The sequence below is a fragment of the Pelodiscus sinensis genome, chromosome 1 (assembly GCF_052426305.1).
Source record: "Pelodiscus sinensis isolate ZL-2025 chromosome 1, ASM5242630v1, whole genome shotgun sequence".
Lineage (NCBI taxonomy): Eukaryota > Metazoa > Chordata > Testudines > Trionychidae > Pelodiscus > Pelodiscus sinensis.
Window position 1 is genome coordinate 251,683,341 of NC_143052.1, and position 16,358 is coordinate 251,699,698.

Below are 16,358 nucleotides of genomic sequence, written 5' to 3' on the forward strand. Positions count from 1 at the left end.
CCTAATTATTTACACCCCAGTGAGGTAAGTCAGGGGTTTAACTGTAAAATGTACTGTCTGTTAAATCCAACAGAGTAAAAAGCCCATAACCTCCGGTATCCCAGAAAAGCTCTGCCGCATCCAAGGAACATGTCCACTTTTTGTGAACAAATTCCTAAAAGGTGGAAACATTCTTTCAGCATCCCTGCATTCCTCATTGTATGAGGAATAAGGGATGTTCCAAAAGAGGAGGTTTTTCTGAAATTTGGCGCTGCGTAGACGGACCAAATTTTGGAAAAGCTTCTTCCAAAAGAAAAGTGAAAAAAGATACGCAAATTGCGGTTTTCAATTTGCGTATCTTTTTCCGACTTTGCAGTCTAGACATAGCCTGAGATTATGGAAGATAAGACTGGTTAAAACAGCATAATATGCATTCTGGGTATCAAGTAAATATGTTCGCTCCACTGTTCTAACATTCATTGTCAATGTAAGTCTCTTGCATTACTTAGAATATCAGCCCTTTGGAGGGGCAAAAACCATCTTTTGTTATATAAGTACACAATGCCTAGTAAAACACAGTCCTGATCCTTGATTTAGGCCTTTAGGCACTCCTGAAATACACAGAATAATATTAGTACCTGGAAAAATGTCTATGATCTATTGTTAAATCTATTACATAAAAACATTCATATTTTCTGGTTTATTACACATTTAGAGGTTTAAAAACATTATCATTCCTCTCCCCACTTCCCTTCATACATATTAAGAGCATTTAAAATGGTTCACCATGCCATGGTCATAAATTTTCAGCTAACCTACTCCTTCTGCTTGATGTCTCTGAAGACAGGCACTAGAAGGATTAGATTAATCTCTGAATGTAATCTATTATGGACAGAAGTAAGCAGAGGTAAATGTGACTTTAAATCTATTATTTGCAAAAATCATCCACTGACATATTTCTCCACCAAATTCACAGCCTTGATTGCTAATAACAAATGTAACATTTGATGGATATACCTGGTTTTATATTAAGTTAAAAATACTTCAGCTTTTTGGAAAGGTGAACAGGTGATACTCTTTTGGGCAGCAATATCTTTGTAATTCAAAACCAATTGCGAGTAACTATTCACACTGGTAGTGATATAGGGAGTAAGAATAGATTTTAGAAATCTCAGTTGTTTCATTATTTCTCTGCTATTGACCATTACTTGGGTCATGGGAGGATCAATATGTTCAACAGGCATAGGACTGCCACCTCAATCCTTTTTCATGCTACCTGACCCAAACCCAAGAGACACTGATTTAGGGCACACAGACCAAATATACTAGAATTGAAGACCTGGAACACAGGATGCTTTCCTGAAGAATAAGTAATATTTAAAGAGCTAGGAAACAGAGAAAAAAAACACACACACACACCCCCAAACCAAACCAAACCAACCTTACTTCCCTCCTGCTATATGGATGGCACGGAAATGTAATTTAAGATATGTCAACTACAGCTACATAATTCATGTAGCTGCAGTTGCGTATCTTAAGTCGACTTTCTGCGATAGTGGTGACCAGGCCTCAGAATATACAGGCCCAGAGAAATGAACTCATTTACTTAATTTATACTTATAAACTAGACAAAATATATAGAATCATGAGCTTTTGCTGGTAAAGCCCATTTCATCAGATAAACTGGAGTGGAGTTCATATGATGAAGTGGGTTTTACTCACGAAAGCATATGATTCTATATATTTTGGTTAGGCTCTAAGGTGCCACAGAACTATTCATTTTTTTAAAAGTTACAGACTAAAATGGCTACCCCTCTGACATTAATACAATCTATAAAAATGTTACATTAAACTAAGTATAAGAGCCGTGCACCATGTGCAGTAATTTACATCAATGTACAAACTTTAGGTCAGTTCAAATAATGGTGGCATGAAGCACCTGTAGTTAGTATATCACTTGTGTGTGTGCATATTTTGCCCTAGTATACTCACCAGGCAGGCATCTATCAATGTACCAGGAGTGAATCCAGGGTAGATATTGAAGTGTGTGACCTCTCACTGAACAATTTGTCAGCATACGGTCTTTCTGGAAGTTTTGGCAAAGCATGGTGTGTGTTACGGGGCTGATTCACCACAATGTCACCTCCTGCCAGCAGTCCTGCAAATTAGCTTGCTTGCCTCACCGGTGGGGTCTCCCAATGTTCCTCTTTGATCCCGGAGTCCTCTTCAGGACACTGCCCTCTGGCAGTGCCCACTCCAGTCTCTCTGTGCCCCTTTTTGGGTAGGACTTATTTATCCTGCTTGCACTCCAGGGTCCTCCCTTCCCCAGTGCACCCTGTTCTCCTCCCAGGGAACACCCAGTTCCCCAGTACCCACCTTGCCTCACTGACCCACAGCCAGTCTTCATCTAGCCCCTGCCTCAGGGGCAAACTGCAGTCTGTAATGGCCACTCACCACTGGCAAAAGGGTGTGGACCTGCTACTCCTGCCTCCTCACATCCTACTAGCCTCAGGCCTTGATTCAGGCCCTGCAGCCAGGGAACTTGGTTGGCTAGAGACCCCCCAACCCTGCCTTGCTTCCGCAGCACTGCTCTACCTCCAGGAAGCCTCCTGCTTCCCTGGCAGTCAGGTCCCTACTGATCTCTAGCCAGAGCAGCAATCAGTTCTCCTCTCCTGCCAGGAGCCCTTCATTATATAGCCCCAGCTCAGCTCTCATTAGCAAGGACTGCCTCAGCTGGGGCTTTGCTCTCATGCCTTACCCAGGGCTGGGGTTTTGCCCTTAGAGGGCCAGTGCAGGGCAAACGCCCTGCCACAGTGGGACAAAAAAAAAAAAGTCACACAAGGGTGTAGGAATGTGAAAGATTAACTTCAAAGCATCACCCTTAATAGGTGATACCTATCGGTTCTGGTTAACTGGTCAGGGGCTGGAGCAGTGCTTCACTCTCCACGGGGAGGGAGCTGCTCTACCCCCACAAGGCCTGCTGCAGACAGGGGTGCTCCAACCTAGCCAGAGCAGCCCTTGTCCATGGTAGGCTGGGCATGTTGCAAGCAGAAGCTGCTTTGGCCATCTGGAGTAGCCCCTGCCTGAGGCAAGGGGGTAGCTCTGTTCCAGCTGGGCTGATGTGACTCCTTCTCCCACCCCCTTTTAACTGGTTAACCAATTAAATGGGCTTTTACATCCCTACAAAGATGACTGGGAGCCAGGGATCAAGTTCCCATTAAGCAACTTTCTCCTTCACCTAATGCCATCCACAACCCAAATATTTGTATCTTTTTAAAAGATCCCACAAAATTGCCTGGAACTTCTTACTGTCTGCCATCTCTGACTCAGGGAGACCCTACAACACTACAGTACTGTCATGAGCATTGTAAACCGATGGCAATCCATCCTCCAGGATTTGCAGAGGTGCAAGAAGAACTGCAAGACAGGGAGACATGACTATTTGGTAGAGGACAGATGGCTGTGAAGCACAGTGAAACTCAGTTGATGGCTGTTTGTGGTGTTCACGAAATAGCAGCAAGAGAGCTGCTTCTGGGTCTGAAAAATGAGCATGGGATTGTATCATTGTGCAGATTCAGGAAGATGAGGAATGAAGCAGCTGTCTGCTGACTTTAAACAGCCAGGCACACAAGGTATTTGAAGAGCATCACACAGAGTTATGTGGCTGAGGGAGGTATTGGGGAAAAAAAAAGAACTTTAACATCCAGGGTGTCAAGTTTTGAAGGCTATGAAGATGTGTGGCAGTTGGTGTAAATTTATGAATATAACACCATTGGTTAATGCACCTACTTATTTTGCATTATTTTTGCTGTACATTTATAGTTATTGTAGCAAAGCTCTGGTCCTACTCCTGGGTCCTGCACTTCCTGACATTTTTTGTATGCCTCAGAGGCTCACGGTGACCCTCTCAGTGCCCCTTGCTTCTCTCAGAGATGAGGGTTACTCATTTAATGAGCCATTTTCATCATAGGCAAGTCATTAGTTTGAAGGGGAAAACCATTCCATGGTCTAAAAAGTCCTCTTTCCCTAATGGCAGCATACCATGTATAGGGAGAATCTGGTCCTACCCATTTACACAGGGTTCCATACCAGGGCCCTAGTTAGCCCCCTCTAGAGAGGAACTTGCTCTTATCCCCACAGAGTAGCTGTTATTCCCTGGGCCACTTCCCCTGCGCCTTCTCCCTAGCACCTAGGGGCAAACATCCTGCTTGCACTCTGCATTTCCTCCTCACCAGTCCATCCCTCTTGTCCTTCCCCCACCTCAGCTAAGGGGAAGCCTTTTATAGTGGACCAACAGGGCCTGACTGGCTTCAGGTGTCCAATTAGCCTGCATGTGCAGGCCAGCTCTTAATGAAACCCAAGTGTCTGCTTGTCTTAATTGCTAAGTAACAGGCTTTGGCAGCCTACTCAGGGAACAGTATCCTGCTCACCCAACTGCCAGTATACTTGCCCTCCATTAAACTTCTGCAGCCTACTGCCTTTGGTTTGCCACATTAATATGTTGCATTTGCAATGGATCCTGTGAGTTCTATGGACCTGTACAATCATAAGTTATGGGTCCTTTTTGTAACGCTAAGGCATTCTGCAATATATGCTGTGAAGTAATACAGATGCGTTAATTTCTCAAAAAATAGAATTTTATTGTGTACCAAAACTGGTGCCAAAAACAAACGTGCAATTAAAAAGCAAATACACAAAAACTTCTGAAATAAATTACCGGAATGGAGCTTAACAAGGGGAAAGAACATTCATGTCCCTTTGAATGCAGGTTTCAATGCCCTGTGAAATGTTGGTGCTAAAATGGAGTTCTCTATTGACTCAAAAAGAGGTGAGACTATAAGACCACAAAGAGCTGCAGCATCTTTACTGCTGATTAATTCCCATTTGTGCCCTCAGGGCATCTTCCTGCTTGCTAGGCTTTTCTCCTGTTATCTTTTCTTTTCCATATAGTCTTCAATGTTCACTCTCCAGGCCTCTGTTCCTGTCTGATGCAACACAGCAGCAGACAAATTTGAGTGCTGGTCTATGCACAAGTAAGATGACACAATTCAATGTATGTTGACCTAACTTTATAGTGTAGACCAGACCAAGCCTGGGTAAATTTAGATGTTTAGGTTCACTGGATACATATTTCTGCATTCACTCATCATGTTGAAGTGGTTCTGTGAATGTTGAGGCTCAAGAAAGTCTAATATTTGAGAGGGACTCATGTCCTGGATGGTCATTATAGAAAGCTTTGCATCTTTAGTAAATACAGAACGACAATATTTTGAAACCCTAGTTTAACCTGACTTATGAAAAGTTGAGAGCTGTGATGTTATACAAAGAGACTATCACCATCCAATCTGAATTTCTCTTATTTTTTCTGTCTGCCGCTGAATTTAAATATTTTCCTGTCTGTTAAAATAAATATTTTCCATCCTTAAATCCACCACTCATGAGAAATGGTACAGGCAATTTCCTTATTTTTTCTAAGAAAATAAAATTAACAGTACATAAGACTTGTTTAATTGATATAGACTGGGCAAGTTGCGCAACAGCTGAAACATTAAACCAGTGAGTGTCCAACATATTGCTGCACACAATTTCAGACTACCATTAATATTAAAAATAATTAGCACATATAATGAACAGTGCTATAGATCACATTATTGCTCGCAGTAGTTCTTGGAGTTACATATTTGATGATAGTAACACCTCTATGCATACTCTATTTTAAAAGAAATCTAGAAGAAAGCAGTGGAAAGAATATCAATGGACCTTAGTGTATTTGGTTAAGCAGTTGATTATTCATCATTGGGACAAGGGAAGTGATGAATCCTCCATTGACTGATGTCTTCAAGTCAAGGCTGGATACCTTTCTGGAAGATATACTTTTGCCAAACACAAAATATGCTTTAGTCAAACACAAAGGTACTGGTTCAATATGGAGAATGTGGATGAAGTGTAATGGTGAATGAAACATAGGAGTTCAGACTAGATAGTGTAATAGTCTTTTCTGGCCTTATACTCTATGGTGGAAAAAACCCTTTTTTGAAAAAAAAAGCATAAATCTCATTTTTTAAGGAAGAGCGTTTTTTTTAATAAAAAAAACACATCCAGACTACTTTCACTTTTGAAAGGTCCTCTTTCAAAAGTGCGATCAGAAATAGATCTCTTTCAAAAATAGAATGTAGTCTAGACATAGCCCAAGAAACTATGAACATGCAGAAGTACTGTAGGCTCTGAAGAATCCTTTCCCCATCATTTTCTTAAAATGTGGGTTGAATAAGGGAAACAGATGAAAAATGCTATATAAAACTAGGTATTATGTATTAATATTGCTCTCTTCTCATGTACACTGTTGTCAAACAATGGAGAATTACACTGGGTTAATACCAGTGTAAATAAAAAGGGAATCAGGCCCTATATTTTGTACAGATCTTCAGAATTTTAAAAAATAGACTGGTTCCCAATTCTGGATCCTAACATGTGGAATGCTGAGCACTCAGTAACTCCAGGAAGGATTTCTTACTATATATGACGCTGGAAGAAAAACATGAAAGCACCCTGTATCTGAATACTTTAAGCTACAGTTAGATTACTTGCTGAAGTTAGCAATAAGATAGTCAAAAAGATCAATACTAATTTTAAAGTCAGAAAGGAAAATACATAATTCCTTAAAATAAAACGTAAGTGTGTAAATTGAAAAATCACATGTCCTTCAAGGTACCTTGCTTGCACTGTAAAATTTGTCTTGCATAAATGGTAAGTGAAGTGTTCTGTAGATAGAAAATGTAGTCTTCCATAGGACAAATCAATCTATTCAATTAGATGAATCAAGTGCATAAATCATCATCACCGTTGCCCTTTCATTTTGGACGCATTCTGGTTTAACAACCTGTTTAAACTCTGCATGGCCGCTGCAGTAGAGTTTGGCTTTCTTCTTTGACTCCCTAAGAATAAATCATGGACACTTTTCAAGGCCTATGAAAAATGTTAGAAGTAAGTGTGCAAAACTACATATCTCTGAACTAGTCACAAAATTCCTGCAGATACCATAATTGTAAAGTAAGGAAACTAATAAATTGATTTTAACTTGTAAGTGTATATATGTTCTAGAAGTTCTTCCTACATTTTATGTCAATTATTAGTTAACTACAAACTTAAAGTTCAGCAAAAATATATGCAAGTTACCGAACAGGTAAAGACAATGCATCGGAAATAATCTCAGGGTGTGTTTAGACTACATGGCTCCATCGATGGAGCCATGTAAAGTAGTTTACCCGACATAGTCAATGAAGAGGGGATTTAAATAATCCCCGCTTCATTAAAATAACAATGGCCGCCACGCTGTGCCAACAATCAGCTGATCCAGCACAGCGCGGCAGTCTAGACATGGATCGGTCGACAAGTTAAGCTTTTGTTGACCTCTCCCTTATGCCTCGTGAAACAAGGTTTCCAGGAGCGGTTGACAAAGGCTTCCCTTGTTGACCGATCCACGTCTAGACTGCCGCGCTGTGCCGGATCAGCTGGTTGTCGGCACAGCGCAGTGGCCATTCTTATTTTAATGAAGCGGGGATTATTTAAATAGTAAATAGTGACTGATATCACTACACACAAAATAGAGACCCGTTTACTATAAAACTCAGCTACAGAAAATAAATTTAATAACTATAATTACATATTTTGCTAATGATAGAAATGTAGGGCTGGAAGAACCTTGAGAAGTCATCTAGTCCCACCCCTGGGGCTGAGACAAGACCCTCCCTCAAAGGTGTTTGCCCAACCTGTTCTTAAAACTCTTCCATAAAGGGGATTCCAAAGCCTTCCTTGAAAGCCTTTTTGCTCAGATGGAGCCTAAAGCTTCCTTGAAGCAGATTAATCCCATTACTTCATGTCCTATCTTCAGTGGATATGGAGAGTAACTGATCAGAGTCCTTTTTATAACAGCCCTTAAAATATTTGAAAATTTACCATGCCCGCCCCTCCCAAACATACACACTCCGAGTCAGTATTTTTGAAAGACTAAAATTGGCCCAGGTTTTTTTAACCTTTACCAGAGGTGAGGTTTTCTGGACTGCTCTCTCCAATTTCTCCACTTCTTTCTTATAGTGTAGCACCCCAAATTGGACAAAGTACTCCATCTGAGTCATCACCAGTATGAATCAGAGAAGGAAAATTATCTTCTATGTTTTATGTATAACACTTTTGTTAATACTCTCAGAATGAGATTAGCCTTTTTCATAGCTGCATCACATGGCTGACATTCAAATTGTGATATACTGTAACTCCAACTGTACATATAAAATTATGGGGTCTAAATCAGCTATTACCTCTCAGGACAGAGATCTTGGAGTCATTGTGTATAGTTCTCTCTCACTCTATTCACTCTATGTGCAATGGCAGTCAAAAAAGCAAACAGGATGTTGGGAATCATTTAAACAGGGATAGAGAATAAGACAGAAAATACCATATTGACTCTCTATAAATTCATAATATGCCCACATCTTGAATACTGCATGCAGATGTGGTCACCCCATCTAAAAAAACACTCATATCTTGGAATTGGAAAATGTTCAGAAAACTTCAACAGCTTCTGTAAAATGAGAGATTAGTAAGACTGGGACTTTTCATCTTCAAAAAGAACCAACTAAGGGATGGGGTATGATTGAGGTCTAAAAAATGATGACTGGTGTGAAGAATGTATTTAAGAAAGTCATGTTTACTCCTTCTAACACACAAAAATATTGGATCACTATATGAAATAAATAGGTAGCAAATTAAAACAAATAAAAGGGAGTATGTCTTCACATAATGTTCAGTCAACCTGTAGAGAACTCTGTCAGAGGATGTTGTGAAGTCTAAGTCTATATAACAGGGTTCAAGAAAGAACTAGATACATTCAATGTTTTCCGGAGGCAGGGAATGCAAAACAGGGAATGCGTCATGTGATGATTACCTGTTCTGTTCATTCTCTGTTAGGCCACTGTCAGAAGACCGGGTACTGGGCTAGACGGACCTTTGGTCTGATCTAGTATGGCTGTTCTTATGTTCTTATCTATACTGTGTGGATATGCCAGCATAGTCTTGGTAGTATAGACACAACTTAAATTGAAGCTAATAGAAAAAAAATAAAAAAGGCATATGTATAAAAGGACAAAGCCAGCTTGGAAACTGTATGGTAACTGAATGATCAGTCACAACTTCCCCTTTGTAATCAGCTATCTTTTAAATAAGTGCCCATTTAATAAATATATTTAAAATATATCAAATATATATTAAAACAGATTTACTTGGCAAGGATAATATTAGCTAGTCAAAAGGAAACACCCTTGCATTGTCTTCAAAATACCAATACCCACGACCATCAGATTAAGGGTTAAGAACTTACCAAATTAATTTGGAAAATGGAAGTGTTTGCATTTCCTGAAAACAAAAAGCAACTTTAATAAAGGTAGTGAATTTATTTGAAAATAGGTTAAACAACTGAATGAGTAAGTGAGATTTTATAACCTAGTTATATATTTGTGAAACGAAAAGAAAATTAAATAAAAACTCTGGCAAAGCCTTTCAAGGATACTATTTTGTGAAGGTATTCTGAGGAGGGCACAGAAAAAGGTTACATAAAGGTTAGTCAAATTTCAGAACTAGAGCAACAGTGTCCTTCCAAGGGCAATCAGCTGGAATTATAATGCATACTGAACACTATTTCAATAGTTATTTGTTGAGATAAGTAACTAACACACCAAGAGAATTATATGAATGAAACTTAAAGTCCAAGACTAATATTACATATTGAGGATAATGAAAGTTTAATTGCTTTGTGATTACAGATTCATATATTTTAAGGACAGCAGGGACCATTATTATGATCATTTGATTCAACCTTCTGCTTGACAATGGTCATATAATTCATCTATCAGTTCCGCATCAAGACCTTATCTCCTGATTGAATCAAAGCATATCTGACACCCAATCTTGACATAAGACTTCAAATGATAAGTAACATCATAAAAATTAGAAGTCCTGTGTAATGGTTTTCAAACATGACCACAGGTTCGATTTAACACTACTAAAGTCAGAGAAGTCACAGCTCCTATTATGTAGGGACATTAACAAGTGATAAAGTACAATTGTGATTTTGTCTGTCTGTTGCTTGAAATATTGTCAACTTGAGCAATATACATTTTCATAACAATGTTGCCATTCAAGTTTTTGACAAATATTGTCAAACAGCTCAATTCAAAAGGTCTACTTCCTTCTTTTACTGTGTTGTACATCAACATCAATACTGTAGTTACATAGCAATTTGCAAACACAAAGGACTAAAAGTATAGTGCAAGAGCCTAGATAGTATCACCATATTTAGGATGCATTCAACAATGGGATGGGCTTAAAAATGGGGAACAAAATCCCTCTTTTTCCCTGAAAGTCTGTTGGTGTGAAATTTCTCAGAACATTATTTCTAGGGCCTTGAAATTTTCTGTGCAGTTTTGGTTTGCCTTCAATTCCTATTTGTTTCTGGCTGAAATTTCCCCCAGTCATTCTATCCATTCATTGTTGAGCAAGATGTCTATAAAACCTGGAAAAGATGTGTACTCTGAGTAAATTTTTTCGGTGAAAAGATGGGAGATGAGGTGAGATCTGGCAGTTATCTGTCATAGAAAAAGTTTATCAGAAAATGATTGTCAGAGAAAGTTAATGGGAGACACATATAAATCTTTTGCACAGAACCTGTCATACAAAGGTTCATGTGCAATATATTATTCTGAAATTTAAATCAAGGGCTCATGTTCATCCACTGCTGATGTATAAAATCTTCTCCATTGGTAATTTCATTTACCCCCCCCCCCCCCCCAAACAATGCCTCTCCTATAATTAAGCATTAAAAAAAGTAAATTAACATATACAAATTAGCTGAGTTTACAGCTAATGATGTTCAGGTGCACAAAAGCAAAGAAATAAAAGGTTATACAGTTTAGAGAGAGAGAGAGATTATTGTATCTATGGTTATATATTGGATATACTTTGCTAGTTCTACTTTGAATTTAAGTGTATATGATTGAGCCTCATGATGACTTAAACCTTGGAATTTATATTATTTGAGGTTTATAAAACTATTTATATTGTGGTAGTCTCTAGAGGCTATGATCACGGGATGGACTTTGCTGTGCTAGGCAGTCTTCTAAAGAAGTTAATCTCTGCCTCAAAGAATTCATAATCTAAAGTTATGATAAGAGACAATGGGGGAGTAACAGACAGAGAGAACGGAAGGACAAAATCATAATGAAATATTTCTATTTGGAACAGTAATCAAGAGTCACAGCATGCCCACAGTCTAGCCACTATCAAGTGTTTCACAGGCATTATGGCAGAGGTGAATATTAACAGTTTTGAAGGAGAACAATTTATATTTTTTATTTTTAATCCCTTTCATTAGGGTTTGCATGGGATAGAACTATACAAAAGGAGTAAAGCTAAAAAAAAATGTTAGTTTGGATCATGAATACCAACAATTACAATTTAATATTGGGGAAACTATTCCAAAACTATTTGCATAAAATTGTAGATAAATGGCAGACACTACACACAAACTAGGTAAAAGAGAACTAATCTCTCCAGGAATTAGTAACAGGGTTATGGACCCTGTCCAGGGCTGAATGGATATTTCACAAGGAATAGTTTATTCAATGAATATACACATGTTTTTAGCTGACTAAAAGTTCATGAGTAGACTCTGATTTCCTCTCATTTATTTATGTTATTTTACTTGATCCTTTTTCTGTGTTTTCTCTGTGGACTGAGTACAAGCACGTTGCTACACTGTGATATTTGTAATTAAAACACTGTTGCTTATTAGTGACCAGGTGGGGTACTGTGAGAAATTGTGTTCTCTGTTCCCTGAGTAGATGAGCATAACTCATTGGAAACTACAAGGGAATTTTATCAAGAACTAGAAGCAGTTTCCAGAGAGAGTGATGAGCAAGAATAAGGAACTTTATAAACCTGTAAACCATATCTTCTCTGGCTCACACATTTCTAATAAAATAGAGTGCTGTAAGAGTTATTAGACAAATACAGTGTTAAACATTTACATTCATAATTTTTAAGATTAATAGGCTTAATTTTCATTCATAATAATTACACAGTTCAATTGCATCCCCAGTTGTTGCTGTGAAGTGTGTGCTTAGAACTCTGGCTGGCTCATTAAATTGCCTCTGGGTTTTGGGAACACTATTCCTTTACTGATTAAGCATTGTCCTTATAAAATAAATTAAGTGTACTGCATTTAGTGGTCTGTGCTACTGTCAGAGTAATTTTTTGCATAGGGCACATTCACGTCCTTGTTTGTCTGATATAATTCCTAAGACTCTGGGGAGGGCTTTAAGGAACTCTCCCACCCCAATACATCAAGCCATCTCCTAACTTATGCCAAATACAGCAATTGTGGTAGAAATACTTGTGCTTGCAAGACTAAAATCCACTTTGCAATATTTGTGAAAGTAAAATTACACAGAGGTTCAGAGAAAGAGAACTAAAACAGGGTATGAGCAAGATCACAGTAGTATGGCACCATTTTTAATGAAGTCACTAATTATGAGATCTCATCTGGGCTTCAGTTTGACTGGTTATTATTATTTATTACTTGTATTGCCCTGGCATCTAAATGCTTCTCTGATTACAGTGCCTAATCCCATTCTACCAGATGCTTATGGTGCATAGCCCTTACCCTTCCACACTCTCACAGCCATTTAAACTCTCCTAGGTTTTGCAAAAGCCTTGTCCCACCTATGTGATCTAAGCCCAACTCAAAGCAGTACGGCTGAAGGCTCGTACAACACAATCAAAGCTTAATGGAAATTATCTCAATGACAGCCTCAAGAAGTGGGCTGTGCCCACGAAAGCTCATGATACCATCTACATGTTTTGTTAGTCTCTAAGGTGCTGCAGGACTATTCATTGTGGTTTTAAAGTTTTTCAGTTACAGACTAACATGGCTACCTCTCTGAAGCCTCAACTACCATTACACAAAAGAACAAGAGTCACACATTTGCTCTCAAACATGGTATTTGTTTTCTATGTGGTAACTTAGCTAATCTAAGTGAAAAATTATTCATATTTATATCATCTTTCTCCATGCTAAGTAGGTCCAAAAGACACCAGTTCTGAAAATTTTGCTTTGATGAAACAACTCATAATTAAGCATCTAATTTAAGAACTCAGAAAAACTATTAATTTTAATTAATCCACTTATATGTGTAATATACTGTAGTCTTTTTTTCAGCTCCATTATTTTCTTTTGTTTGGTTGCCATCACCACCTCTCATTCTTCAAAGAGCTATTAAAACTTATAATACAAAAAAGTGTTCTTCACTTTTTATTATTCATCCCCTCCTTATCACTTCCTTTTTTCCACCCACCCCCATTTTGGTTTAGCAGATTACTTGAAATGCAATAGAACTGTCACTAGAGGTTGTACCTCCCTGATCTGGCACCCTTCCAGACTTGACCTGGAAGAGGGATTTTGCTGGATCAGTGGAAGCCATGTCTGGCCACCTCTACTGCCCTCCCTCCAGCCCTGGACCGGCCACTGGTCTCTTGGCTGCCTCCCTCCTGCACTAAGACTGCTGCCCTACCAGTCTTGCCCCCTCCCCCCTGCTGCTAAGCCAGGCAGGTCAGCTCTATTTACTGGACTCCTGACCACACCTGGCACCCCGTTGCGGTGTGCCAGGCTCCTGCTGGACAAGCTGGGTAGCCCTGCAGTGGTGAGCCGGGCTCCTGGACACACTGGGGAGCCCTGCTGTGGTGTACTAGGCTCCTCCTGGACATGCTGGGCAGCCCTGCTGCGGTGAGCCAGGCTCCTGGATGCACCAGGTAGCCCTGCTGCAGTGCACTGGGCTCCTGGCCCCGCCAGACAGCCCCACTGTGTTGTACCTAGCAGGTCAGCTGTAGCTCGCCAGGCAGCCCGGAAGCCCAGCTGGACCATGGATGTTGCCAGACTAGGGAATCCCAGTTAACAGAGCTTCAAGCGGTAGTTAAGTCCATAACAATCCAATCACTGGTCATCTGTCTTTTCATGAAGAAGTAAGTAGATACAGTGATGTGGTCCTGAATGTGAGATCTCCAATCAAAATTAGTGACATGCCCCTGATGAGTGCAGGTCAATGTTGCAAGTCAAACCATCTTATAGATGAGACCATAATGACTCACCATTGATACGTTTATTATCATGATGTAAGTGTTTGAAGTCAATGGCACCTAATATTAAAGTTGCTAGTAAGTCAGCATCAGAAGTCACAGAAAAGTATGAACAAATCTCTCCATCTATCATGTGAAATAATATATGAAGATTATTCTAAATTTAGTAAATATTTTCCAACAAAAATGTATTGTCCACTGAGGTGAATGTTGCCTTCAGAGTAATAGTCTCACTTTGATCACACATAGTAATGCAGGAAAAAAATGAGATTATTTCCTGTTTACTATAAGAGGTTTACATATGAGACCAAAACAAGTTGAACTGAATAAAATATATTGTAATAGTTCAGCAGCTAACTGAAATTATATGCGTCAGGGATAACAGTTTGAATGGATGGATCTGTGATTATAAAAAATATACAACAGGAAACAAATTATGGTTCATTTCACTAATGATAAGCCACAAGCAGTTTTCCTAAATTTTTGATAGAGGAAAAGAACTGAGGAAAACCAAGCCAATCAAATTTTGTTTGCTAACCACAAGAAATATTTCAGCTAAAGTACAGTTTGATTTGAATGTTATGGAGAGTTAAATCAAAACCAGACTTAATGCTGGCAAGCACTAATCTATAGTCAAAATGTCCAAGTGCTAATGTTCCTCCAATATTTGCAAGATCCCAACCTGCATTAATCCCTTTTACTGTCATTGGAAAGTTAATTAGAAGCTATGGAAAACCTGTGATCATGTCAAAATGTTAGTCCAGCTATTGCAAATAATGCAGCAAAGACTGGGCCTCCAGGGCAGTGCCTTATGGCAATGTTCTGCTATCCTCACTTGCACAGAGCAATATTTTACTCCTCAAAAAGTACCTTACAGTCAATGCAACTACTTGTGGGTCAGGGCATGTATACAAAAGGAAATAATTTCAAAATAACTTACTTCAAATAATAATTTTGAAATAGCGTGTCCACACTGCAGAGAAGCCTCAAAATTAGTCCAAGGCAGGTTCCATTCATGCAGATGTGCTACTTCAACTTAGAGCCCCAGGAAGCACTGGGAAATAATTAGTCTGAATGACTCTGGGGAGTAGTCATTTTGAAATAGTAGCACTGAAGCATCCACACTAGCGCTATTTCAAAATAACTATTTTGAAATCAGAGTTATTCCACGTGGAAAGCAGGAGTTATTATTTCAGAATGACTAGCCCATTATTTCAAAATAAGGAGCTTAATAGTGTGGACGCGCCCGTTGTTATTTCAAAATAAGGAGTTATTTCAAAGTCTAGACCAGGGCTCCAGGTGCTATCCAAATGGAGCAAGGATATCAAAACTTTGCCTTCAGTAAATATCCTGCACAGATGCTAACTACATGATGGCTGGAGCATATGGAATTATTTTTCTAGTTAATGGAGTACCACCCATTGCCTATTCTCCCTCACCTACACATCTGGCCAATGGAACCACACAGTCATGGACATACTGGAAGCATTTGTTCTCTCTGGCTTTTCTACCTAATTTCTTTTTTGCAGTACAATGCTCCTTTTAAGCTGTGGACTTGAGAGGCCACTCTAAAGAGATTCAAAGGCTGCCAAGCTAATTAATAGAGACCCCACACCTAGGTTTTTTGTTTTTACTCGTGGTGCAGTCATACATGCCTTGGTGCACATAAAAATGTATTCTGCACACACATGAAAAAAATCTGCACATAGATGGAAAAGATTAGAGGGACCACTGCTGCAGTGCCATGGAGAAAGCCACCACTGAGTATTACTTCTGCAGAAATGTGCTGAATTTAGAGCCTTTTATGCCCCCTAAGTGATAAAGGGTTTTGCCTTACAAGGGAAAAAAAAACAACATTTTGTATTAGCTTTGTGTATTAGCTTTGTTTAAAGTGTAAGGAGTGGTAGGCCTGAAAGGCTCAGATGTTCATAAGTAGGATGTAGGACCTTCCACCTTCAGTTAAAATCCAGTTCAGGTTGTTTGTGACTTAACATCAACTAGTGAACCAGGAGTAGGACACCCAGGTCCTATTCCCAGTTCTACCCCAGAGTTCTACATAGCGCTTTATAAAAAAGATCTCAGGGTATGTCTACACTGCCACCCTAGTTCAAATTAGGGTGGCTAATGTAGGCATTCGAACTTGCAAATGAAGCCCAGGATTTAAATATCCCGGGCTTCATTTGCATGTTCCCGGGCAC

General features: G+C 39.2%; 1 protein-coding gene across 1 annotated transcript in view; it reads right to left on the reverse strand.

Moving 5' to 3' along the window:
* The window catches only part of ITGBL1 (integrin subunit beta like 1), a 261,334-nt gene that overhangs the window by 58,712 nt on the left and 186,264 nt on the right, over positions 1 to 16,358 (reverse strand). The gene's annotated exons all lie outside the window — the stretch shown is intronic.